The sequence below is a fragment of the Girardinichthys multiradiatus genome, chromosome 11, assembly GCF_021462225.1.
Source record: "Girardinichthys multiradiatus isolate DD_20200921_A chromosome 11, DD_fGirMul_XY1, whole genome shotgun sequence".
Taxonomy (NCBI): domain Eukaryota; kingdom Metazoa; phylum Chordata; class Actinopteri; order Cyprinodontiformes; family Goodeidae; genus Girardinichthys; species Girardinichthys multiradiatus.
In genome coordinates this window covers 19,585,490-19,595,881 of record NC_061804.1, presented here as the reverse complement: position 1 = coordinate 19,595,881, position 10,392 = coordinate 19,585,490, and positions in this window count along the sequence as shown.

The window sequence follows — 10,392 nt, the reverse complement described above, 5'->3', positions numbered from 1 at the left end:
AGTACTGCTGATGGCCTCAATGGACTAACACTTCATGCCAAGTGGGGGGAACCTTAGGGGGTGTTTTGGATTTATTTCCTGTTATTATGTGGCAGCCATTTTGTCTTCCCCTATTGTGTGTGTGTGGTTTAGCTAAACCTGTATTTAAGGGCCCTTATGTGTTAGTTCAGGAGGTCGGTTTTGGTTTGTATCTGTCTGAGTCTTGTCAGTGATGATTTTGAGTCTAGTATCTTGAGTTGACCTCTTTTATTGGCATGCCTGTATAATTGCCCATTTTGTTAACCATTTATTTCATGTTTTTTCGGTAAATAAAACCCACTTTTTTTTAATTCAACACCTGTGTCCTCTACTCTGTACTGCTTGGTTCCTGACAACATAGAAAGCTGAAATAAGACACAAACTTCAAAACCAAGAGGAAAAGACTAACACTGAACTGAGATAAATAAATCCAAAATGCACAAAGAACAGAAAACACAAATAAACTAAGAAACACCTTGCTAACAAATATGGCAAGGCCTAAAGAAAATAAATATACAAACAAGGGAAGGATGAAAATAAAAACAAATAAAACACAAATAAAAACCAAAACACAAATGCCAGTGGTTCATAACAAAAACATAACTGTCCTATTTGGGTATGAATTTGTGTTTGTTGTCAGAATGCCACTAGTTGACTTTTAAATGTAGATAATCTTTAATTTGGGCCGATTTTAAATAATTGTTTTAACTTAACCAAGCTTTAACTTTGACAGTTATTGTTAGGAGCTTTACTCTATGTTAGAGCAGCTGTACTCTCTCATAATGCAGAGTAAAAGGTATCAAGTACAAGAAACAACAAAAAGTAATTCAACAGATGAGCAAAACCATAAAAATATTAATGGGCACTTTGCATGTTACTTTACTTCACTGCAATGCCACTATATATTCAGTGGATACATGTTACAAATACAATGTCATGCATGCACTTCCATAATAATAAACTGTGAGCCTACAGAAATGCATAATGTAATTTAGTCACATAAAAAGTACATTTTTAACATTTCCCAGAAATGAACAAAGGAAAAAAAAAGAGTAGTACCAAGTTTGAACTAAAAGTTTTGAACTAAAGGGGATGTCGAAGTTCAGGGAGACTGACTTGTCCTCTGTTAATCAAACTAAAGGCCGATTGTGTGACAGATTAATGAATGTTTTGTTCACAGACGATCACTGGAAAACAGCTTGAAATGTCTTTAAAGGCGAGCAGCATCAAAGAGCAGTCTTTGTGATGATGGATGGCATATCAGAGCTTTTTAACACTGAACAAAAAGGCAAACTGTTGTTTGGATCCTCCTTGTGCTTTTCTCCACTGTCACCAGTAGGAGTCCCCATCTTCTACTTTAAGCACATTTTCGTTATCTCTATGTCTGTTTGCATTTGGTCGAGTACAATACGAACACATATAATCTGTAATGGATCCATATAAAAGTATCAGCTTTGGCTCCCAGGAAGAGAGAGAGCTTAGATTTCAAAAAAAGTGTAGTTTCAGGCAGTTATTGTGAACTTCTCTTCAGAAGACAAAGAGGCCACAGCTACAATGAAAGTAGAATTTCATTGAATAGAATAGAATAATTTTCTAATGTTTGTGAAAGTGTATCATCACAAATTGTTCCAGGAGTTTTAACATCGTTATTCTTAATAAGTCTCACTGCTATTTCAAAAGCACCTACAACACTGTGGCTTTAAGAGGAATCATCAACCAGTGACCTAATAAATGCTGCCAGTGGTTTTATTTGTTTTTTGAAAAAAAAACATTTTCAAATAAAAACCATGGAATTAAATAGAAGTGGATAAACAGAATTAATTCAAAGCCAGAATGTGTATCGTTATGGGGGGGAAAAGTCCCAACATTTTACAGTCATTTACATTGTTTGAATAATGGGTAGAACATGTTTATGAGCTCTGGTAAGGCCAGGAGTAACTGTTACAGATCACTATCACAAACTCATCTTTACAATCTGCCAAGAGCTTGTTATCTTTTATATGACCTGAGAGAGCTTTTATAGGTCTCATGCTCTGGCTTCGTGTTTTCAAACTATAATCAGCATTTTGACTGGCAGCAGAATAGTCAGAAAGCTTATAAATAGTAATACTGTGACTACTAAGAGTAATACAGATAGATCTATTTTGGTTTGAAAACGTGTTCTAATAAAACACTAAACCTTGGTCATAGTTCCAATGGGTTTGGACTAATTCACTTATTTAAACCAGAAAGATAGAAACTTATTTTACCATCTCCTATGGCTGGATACTGTAAACAATTCAGCTAGCAGTTTGTTATGAGTCCTGCCCTGCTTTGGTGTTTGCATAGCTAACCCTCTTGAATGTTTGTAGCAACCAATGACATGATAAGGATTAATAATGTAATAAAGTGGCCATGTTAAGTGTCATAAAACCAATACTGTGATAACTTGCCAATAACATAATAATGTTTTTGAGCCAATAAAGTAACAATAGTTTGCTAATACAGTAACTTTATATGTTATTGTTTGGTTATTATTTTAGTGGTGTAAAGTAAAACAAATCCTTTTAAAGCATAATAAGTGCTGACGACATAATAATGTCTATAGTAGTTTTTGTGCAGTCATCAAAACAGTGATAGCAGGTGGCATACTTGTTCTATTTATTCATTCAAGGTTATGTACTATGAATCAATCTCTCTTGTTTATAATGGTTTTGAAACCCAAGTTTAAAATTATTTGTTGAACAAATTATTTATTTATTTTTACCTTATGATTAATTGGCTTAAATCTCTGAATTCCTGGGTGCTGCGTGGCTCAGTTGGTGGAGCAGGTGCACCATGTGCAGAGGCTATATCTTCGATGCGGTTGTCCTGGGTTCGATTGCCGTCTAGGGGCATTTGCTGCCTGTCTTCCCCTTTTCTCTCCACACTCTTTACTGTCAAACTTCTGTTCAATAAAGGCTACTATTGCCAAAACTCTAGGCATGCAAGGCAAATAATATATTAACCGGCCTATAAAACAATAGCCTATTACAATACATCTCCAATGTTATTATGTTCTTAGTTAAAAGATTTCTTCTGTCTCTGCACACTTCAGTACAAGGCATCAAACATGTGTTAAAGGTGAAAACCGATGTCCATTATCTGACAGGACACACTGCGGTGCTTCCTCTTAAGACACAGACACAAGATTCAAGATTTGCTACTGAGAGAAGTCTGCACTATGCAGCAACAACACAGATCTGTGCAACTGTCTGTAGTTTAAACACAAAGTTATCTATGAGCAACTAATACAGGAGGAGAGTCGAATTTATTCCGTTTATTCTGCAAATTCATGAGAATGTTTCTTTTTTTGTTAGATTTTGTGGTGCTAGTGGCCTTGTCATAGTTATCACACAGAAAATGTGTACATTGATAACAAATATTATGTTGCATTTCAGCATTTTTAGGATTATTTATCTCCATAATACATCAAAGGTACTTACAAACTGAGACAAAATGCTATTGTTAGGTATCTGGGTCAGAACCGGTTGGTTTACAGGTATGAAATAGAAGGAAGTTGAGATAAAATGGTACAAAATGTGGATGCAAATTGGTGCGGGGCAAATTTACCCCAAGCTGTCATCTCTTTACTCCCACTCCCAGTACATGTAAGTATGCATGCATAGCATATTTTTGATTTTTATTGTTGCAAGCAGTATCAAATTTAATTATTCTGTTAACATCTCCCACAAGGTTTAGGAGTGTGTTCATAGTTAGATCAGAAAACCAGAACTGCAGCCTCTGCTCTAGTTCTGTTGGAATAATTGTATATAGATTTTATCTTATATTTTTCTTTTCATCTTATATTTTTTTCCTTTTCTTTAACTTGACTATTTGATCTTTATAACCTTTCATGATGTATGTGTGAGTAAGGATGTGATGACTTTGTCTGCAGGCAAGGATCAAAGGTGGAGCTGAGAAGGAAGCAGTCACAGATGAGGGTGTCATAAAGAGGGTGGCTGATTGTGCTGAACAGAAGACACATTGATCTTAAGATGGGGGAGACTGTGGAAGTGTGTTGTTACAAGATAATGGTGTTTATGACCTGTATACGTTGCAGCTGTGTTTCCCATCCTTTAGAAAGAAACGATTTTTGTAACTAGGGAGCCCCCAAAAATAATAAAAAGAGAGGAACAGACAGATGGTTTTCAGAGCGGTAAGAGATTTGTAACTGAAAGCACATCTCTGTCCGTTCTCCTCACAGCGAGTAAAGTAACTAATTCTTTGTCTTTCTCTTTTTTTTGTATTTTAGGTTGTTTGAACCTGACAAGTTCATCCACAAGATGTTCAAGAAGGTTGAGGTCAGAACTCTGTGCAGGCCAGTCAAGTTTCTCCACACCTGCAGCCATGGAAGTGATTGTATCACTGGAATTCATTGATTTGGTGGTGTGACCAAATCCTTTTGGCAATATAGTGTACCAAATAGTTTACCAAAATCATCCTGTTCAGGGTCGGGAAAGGCTGATGTTTGGATTGGTGGTCAGTATATCACAGACCCGACACAAGGAGAAACCTGTTTATGTCTGGAGAAACAGAAGGAAACCTACAACAGCTCGGGAAGAACATGCAACTCCACACAGAAAAGTTCCAGTATCCTCTAAGATGATGACCTAAACTGCTGTGCAGTCACTGAATAAGTGAAAGAAAGGAAAGTGGATAAATGTTTGAGCATTCAATAAAAAATCTTAGCTGACTTAGAGAAGGTCGTCTGTATACTAACACTTGGTTTAAAAAGTTACTGATAGTTTGTGAATATTTCTCTAAAGTGTTTTTTTTTTACAAGTTATTAAATCACTACTTTTACAAACTGCTGACAGCGTGTTTAAAAAACAATTAATAAAAATCACATGTTGTCCTTGTTCCTTCAGTACTCAGTAGCGATTCCAGTCACCTTTCAGGGTGTTTTTAGGTCACTGTGATCACTGCAATGCCAGCAGTTGTATGTTCAATCATGCTTTCTGAATGTTTCTTAGCAGTTTCCCAGAAAAATAAGCTGTTCGTTCACACAGTTTGCACTTTTTATTATAGATTTTTGTGTCTGTATGCATTATCATTGTGGGAAACTAGGAGGAGCTCACTCTATAAAAAACCTTTGACACAAAAAAGTAAACAAGGAAATGGATCATCCTTGTGCTAACTGAAACTCACTTATATGCTCTTAAGAGCAATAAAGCCACCCAGTGAAACTCGCCACAGTAAATTTAGTTTCGGTATAAAATGTGGGTAGACTGAGTATTTGTGGACAAATAAACAATAATGTCTACAGATCATCCCATTCAGGAGTTTATTTGACAATAAACACATCAGTATTTCCACACAGTCACCAGCTTTTTGAATTATTTAGGTGTTCACTTAATTCATTTATAGAGACATTTAACTAAAGAGATCATATGTCAAAGCTGGCACGTCTGCATCAGTGCCTCATGTTTTTTCCCTTTGCAAAACAAAAGTGTTTGGCTGGGTTTAATATGTAATACAAAACTGCCAAGTGCACTTAGGAAACGTATCTGGAGAGCTCACAGCTATAAAGGTTACAAGGAAGCAAATCATTCTCACTGTGGTAAAAATGCAAGAATAAATTATGTCACTGGTTTATGTGTGCAAATATAAAAACGAGAAGAGATGTCTTACTATGCGTTGTTGTTGTTGCAATTTTACACCCTATCAGTGTGTGTCACTGATTCAAAATCCCGCTGCCGAATGTCTTCATCAACAAAAACGCTCAAAAGAGCCTGGACCTCATCGCCCACAAAAATTACGCTTAAATATGAATCTCATATAAAGTAGAAAACAAAAACATTCAGAAAAGTCAGAACACTGCAAGAAAGGGTCTACCAATCATCGTTGCTCAGCACATAACCCAATTCCTTTACAATCCCGTGGTAATCTGAAAGTCCCATCCCCAGATCAGGACCTTTTCTCTGGGAAAGCGTGGACCAGGAAAATCGAAGCGAAAGCATTGATAGCAAAATCTTACTATATGTTAGCATCATGCAGTGATGGTTTATGTCTCCCGTTTGCTCACAAAGTCAATCAGTGTTTTACTTGTGAGGGTTTAACTGCACTACAGTAATGGAGATGCCGTTACAATATTCTTAGACACTTCATGCCAAATGTGGTGGTTCTCTCACAGTATGTCAGAAAATCACCAGGGTCACCTGATGTATTCCTACCCCTCAGCCTCAGGGTGTAGATCCCTTTGACACCAAGATTTTAGTTGTTTTCAAGCAGATGGTTGAACAAAAAGTGAAAGTTTACCCTAATAGGAATAAAATGCGTAGTAAAAAACAAATACATTTTAACTTATTGCTGCTAATAATGAAAAAGGTTTTCTTTCTGTCTGTCAAGCAAACAGAATTCATTTTATTGCCTTAAATTAAAGAATACAGCTATGATCAATAAATTAGAACATGTCTTCCAATGAGGCTTGTTTGTCGGAAAAAAGTACCTTTTAAGAGGGTCGGGGGAGCATAGTAGCAACCCAACGGAGCTTGCTGAGCTGCTTGCAGTGTTCCTTTTAAGGCAAAAAAAGAACATACATAAACTACAGTTAATACAGAAAAGGAGACATCGATATGTACAATGTTTTTAATTACATATGTTCAGCAACGAGTGTAATGTAAACAAGTAGTTATACAAAGCGTGTTTAGTGTGTTTTTGCAAAGACAAATAATGTTTATACGGTACGTCTTTACCGCCGTACTTGATGCTTCTATTATCTGCGGTTTCGACCCACTAACAGGTGACGTTAGGGTTCGCGCAGAAGAACCAAGTGTTCTGCGGTGCCCGAGTTGAACCAGAGTATGCGCTTTGGAGCCTCTTTGGTGGAAAAGTTCGAAATCTTGTTTGGGCTCCGAACCGCATTGATGGAAAAGCGGTATAAGAAAACCTTGGATGTTATCTGAAACAAAGTAAACTGATTTAATCAAAGCATCATATCATAATTTATATGGAAATAAATTAATATAAACCTCTTCAAACACAGAGTAATCCTATACATCATTGAATATGCAGTCCTCTGACTTTGGGATAACACCTAATAATAAAGAAATCATGCACCCATGTTCTTAGGTGTAGCTGAGACCTTAATTGCTTTCTCAACATGACTGACTTCAGTCCAGATGATCACTGGAGTTCCTGTTGGCCCTATTACAGCCTGACACTTCTTTATCTTGTATACGTGTGGGTAGTATCACACATTGACATTATGCCAACACAGCTGCAACAAAAAGGCTAACCCAAAAAAATGATAAGATAAAGTCTGATAAAGAGCAAGGAGACAATTGTCCATGTAGGACAGATGCCAACATTTTTTCGATTATTTAAATTATACTGTAAATAACTTTTTCTCTGCATGCTTAAATGTAAAACACTTCTGTTACAGGGTGAAAACTGACTGACTAATGCTATTGCACACTTTTTTTTGTTAATGTTCTTGACCTATTTACATTTCATTGATAGGTGACTGAGCATGCTACAACCCCAGGATAACCTCTGTGAAGCACTTTGTGTTAAACGTGCTTCTATGAAAAGTGTGCTATAAATAAAGTGTGAATGATTGCTTTTAATGAAGACATTTTAAATATAAAAATAGGGCTGCACGGTGGTGCAGTTGGTAGCACTGTTGCCTTGCAGCAAGAAGGTCCTGGGTTTGTCTCCCGGCCGGGGGTCTTTCTGCATGGAGTTTGCATGTTCTCCCTGTGCATGCGTGGGTTCTCACCGGGTACTCCGGCTTCCTCCCACAGTCCAAAGACATGCCTGTTAGGTTAATTGGTCTCTCTAAATTGCCCTTATGTGTGTGTGTGTGTGTGTGTGTGTGTGTGTGTGTGTGTGTGTGTGTGTGTGTGTGTGTGTGTGTGTGTGTGTGTGTGTGTGGTTGTTTGTGTGTTGCTCTGCAATGGAGTGGTGACCTGACCAGGGTGTACCCCGCCTCATGCCCATAGACTGCTTCCCCGTGACCCACTTTGGAATAAGCGGTAGAAAATGACTGACTGACTGAAATTACTATATTTAAAAGGAAATAAAAATATTTTTTGTAAATATGTATATATCTACAGTGCTTTTACTAAAGAGAAGCACATGGTTGAATTGGTGCAAATATGTATAGTATCGATCTGGGGACTGTTAAGTGTTTATCTGACAGACAGCCCAGGGAAAGAAACTGTCTCTGTGACGGCTGGTTTTAACAAACATCGCTCTGTAGTGCCGATCTGAAGGTAAAAGTCTAAACAGTTTGTGTCCAGGATGTGTGGAGACTACAGAGATGTTAGCTGCCCTTTTTCCTAACCCTAGACCTGTGCAAGTCCTGTATGGAGGGAAGCCTTGATGATCCTCTCTGCAAGTTTAAACGTTCGTTGTAGTTAGAATCTGTCCTGTTTTCATCCTGTAGCACAGAGTTGTCAAACCCAATCACAGAAGGTGACAAAACTTAAACCATGGGCACATTTATAAATGAGTGCACTATATATAGTTGTATATAAAGCCCAAAATCCTAACCTTGGCAGATTTAGGTGGCGTTAATCCTGTTTTTAAAAGATGGGTTTTAATGCAGCTTGCCTATATTTGTGAATCACTTTGTGATTCTATATCTGTGAAAAATGCTATATAAAGTTAAGTCCAGAATTATTTATACCCTTGGATGGCTTAGGTTTAAAGTCATCTTTTAATTTTGTCAGCATGTTTCCTTAATTGGAAGTAATATTAGCATTATGGACTGAACCCAACCAGATGCCAACTTGAATCTGATAGAGAATCTGTGGAGGCAGCTAATGATTAGGGTGATTGTGCCTTCCAAGCTCATCATCTAAGAAAAATCATCAAAATACCAAATATAAGAAGGGTTTAATTGCTGTAATGCTAATAAAGATTGTTTTTCTACTTTTCATAAAGAGGGTTACAAATAATTATATAACATAAATAAAAACAGATAATTGCTTTGTTTCAACCTTTTATGCTCTTTTTACATAAGTCTATTGCGGTTTGACACATGTTTGTCTTATTTTTTATTAGTAACAAGTTTCCTAGTTGAATGAAAATTGTTTTTAAATTTAATTTGCCAGGGATATGAATAATTGTAGGCTTTACTGTACTTTTACAAATTGGCACATGACACTGAAGACAGTTAATAAGACAAATAAAATAGATTTTATACTGTTACAGCTTCTTTCAATAGACACAGTCATGTTGGTGGTATGAGACTATGCTGTAAGCTAATTAAAATGTTTTTAAAATAAGACATAGTGGTGAGCCATGCAGAAAAAGGTGAATTAGTCCAAGTGCTGTAACTAATATTAGGTCTTTGGCTGATAAGTAAACCTTAATAGAAAAAAGCTGCAACTCCTACTGTTTAACCTGTGCTTCGAGGAATGTAGAAATTCAAACAAGTGGGATGCTGTTTATTAACTTGCAGCCAAGCTGCTGTAAGACCAAGTCACTACGCTGAGACGCTATCAAGTCATGAAACAACAGTAATGCTGCAGTTTCAATATATTTACGCACAAATTTAAATCAAATTTCAGTAGCATGACCTAACTGCTTTTATTTAAAATAGAAAAGCAAAGTTTATTCCTACCGCTGTTAATATAATATTCAGTATATTATTTTAGCCCCATTGGTATTTTTGTGGGGCTGAACAGTGGCAGAGTTGGTAGCACTGTTGCCTTGCTGCAAGAAGGTCTTGGATTCGACTCCCAGCCAGGGGTCTTTCTGCATGGAGTTTGCATGTTCTCCCCGCCCTTGCATGCGTTCTCTCTGGGTACTCCAGCTTCCTCCCACTGTCCAAAAATATGACTGTAACGTTAATTGGTCTGTCTCATTTGCCCTTAGGTGTGAATGAGTGTGTTTGTCCTGTGTGTCTCTGTGTTCCCCTGCGATGGACTGGTGACCTGTCCAGGGTGTACAGCACCTTTCGCCTGACCGTTGGAGATAGGCACCAGCTTCCCGAAGACTCGGAAGAAGCAGGTATAGAAAATGGATGGATGGTTATTTTGTGCGTAAACCTAAAAATATACACTGCTCAAAAAAATAAAGGGAACACCTTAACAACACAATATAACTCCAAGTAAATCAAACTTCTGTGAAATCAAACTGTCCACTTAGGAAGCAACACTGATTGACAAACAATTTCACATGTTGTTCAAATGGAAAAGACAACAGGGGGAAATCTTTGGTGATTAGCAAGACGCTCTCAATAAAGGAAAGGTTCTGCAGGTGGGGACCACAGACCACTTTTCAGTACCTATGCTTTCGGTTGATGTTTTGGTCACTTTTGAATGTTGCTGGTGCTTTCACACTCGTGGTAGCATGAGACGGACTCTACAACCAACACAAGTGGCTCAAGTAGTGAAGCTCATC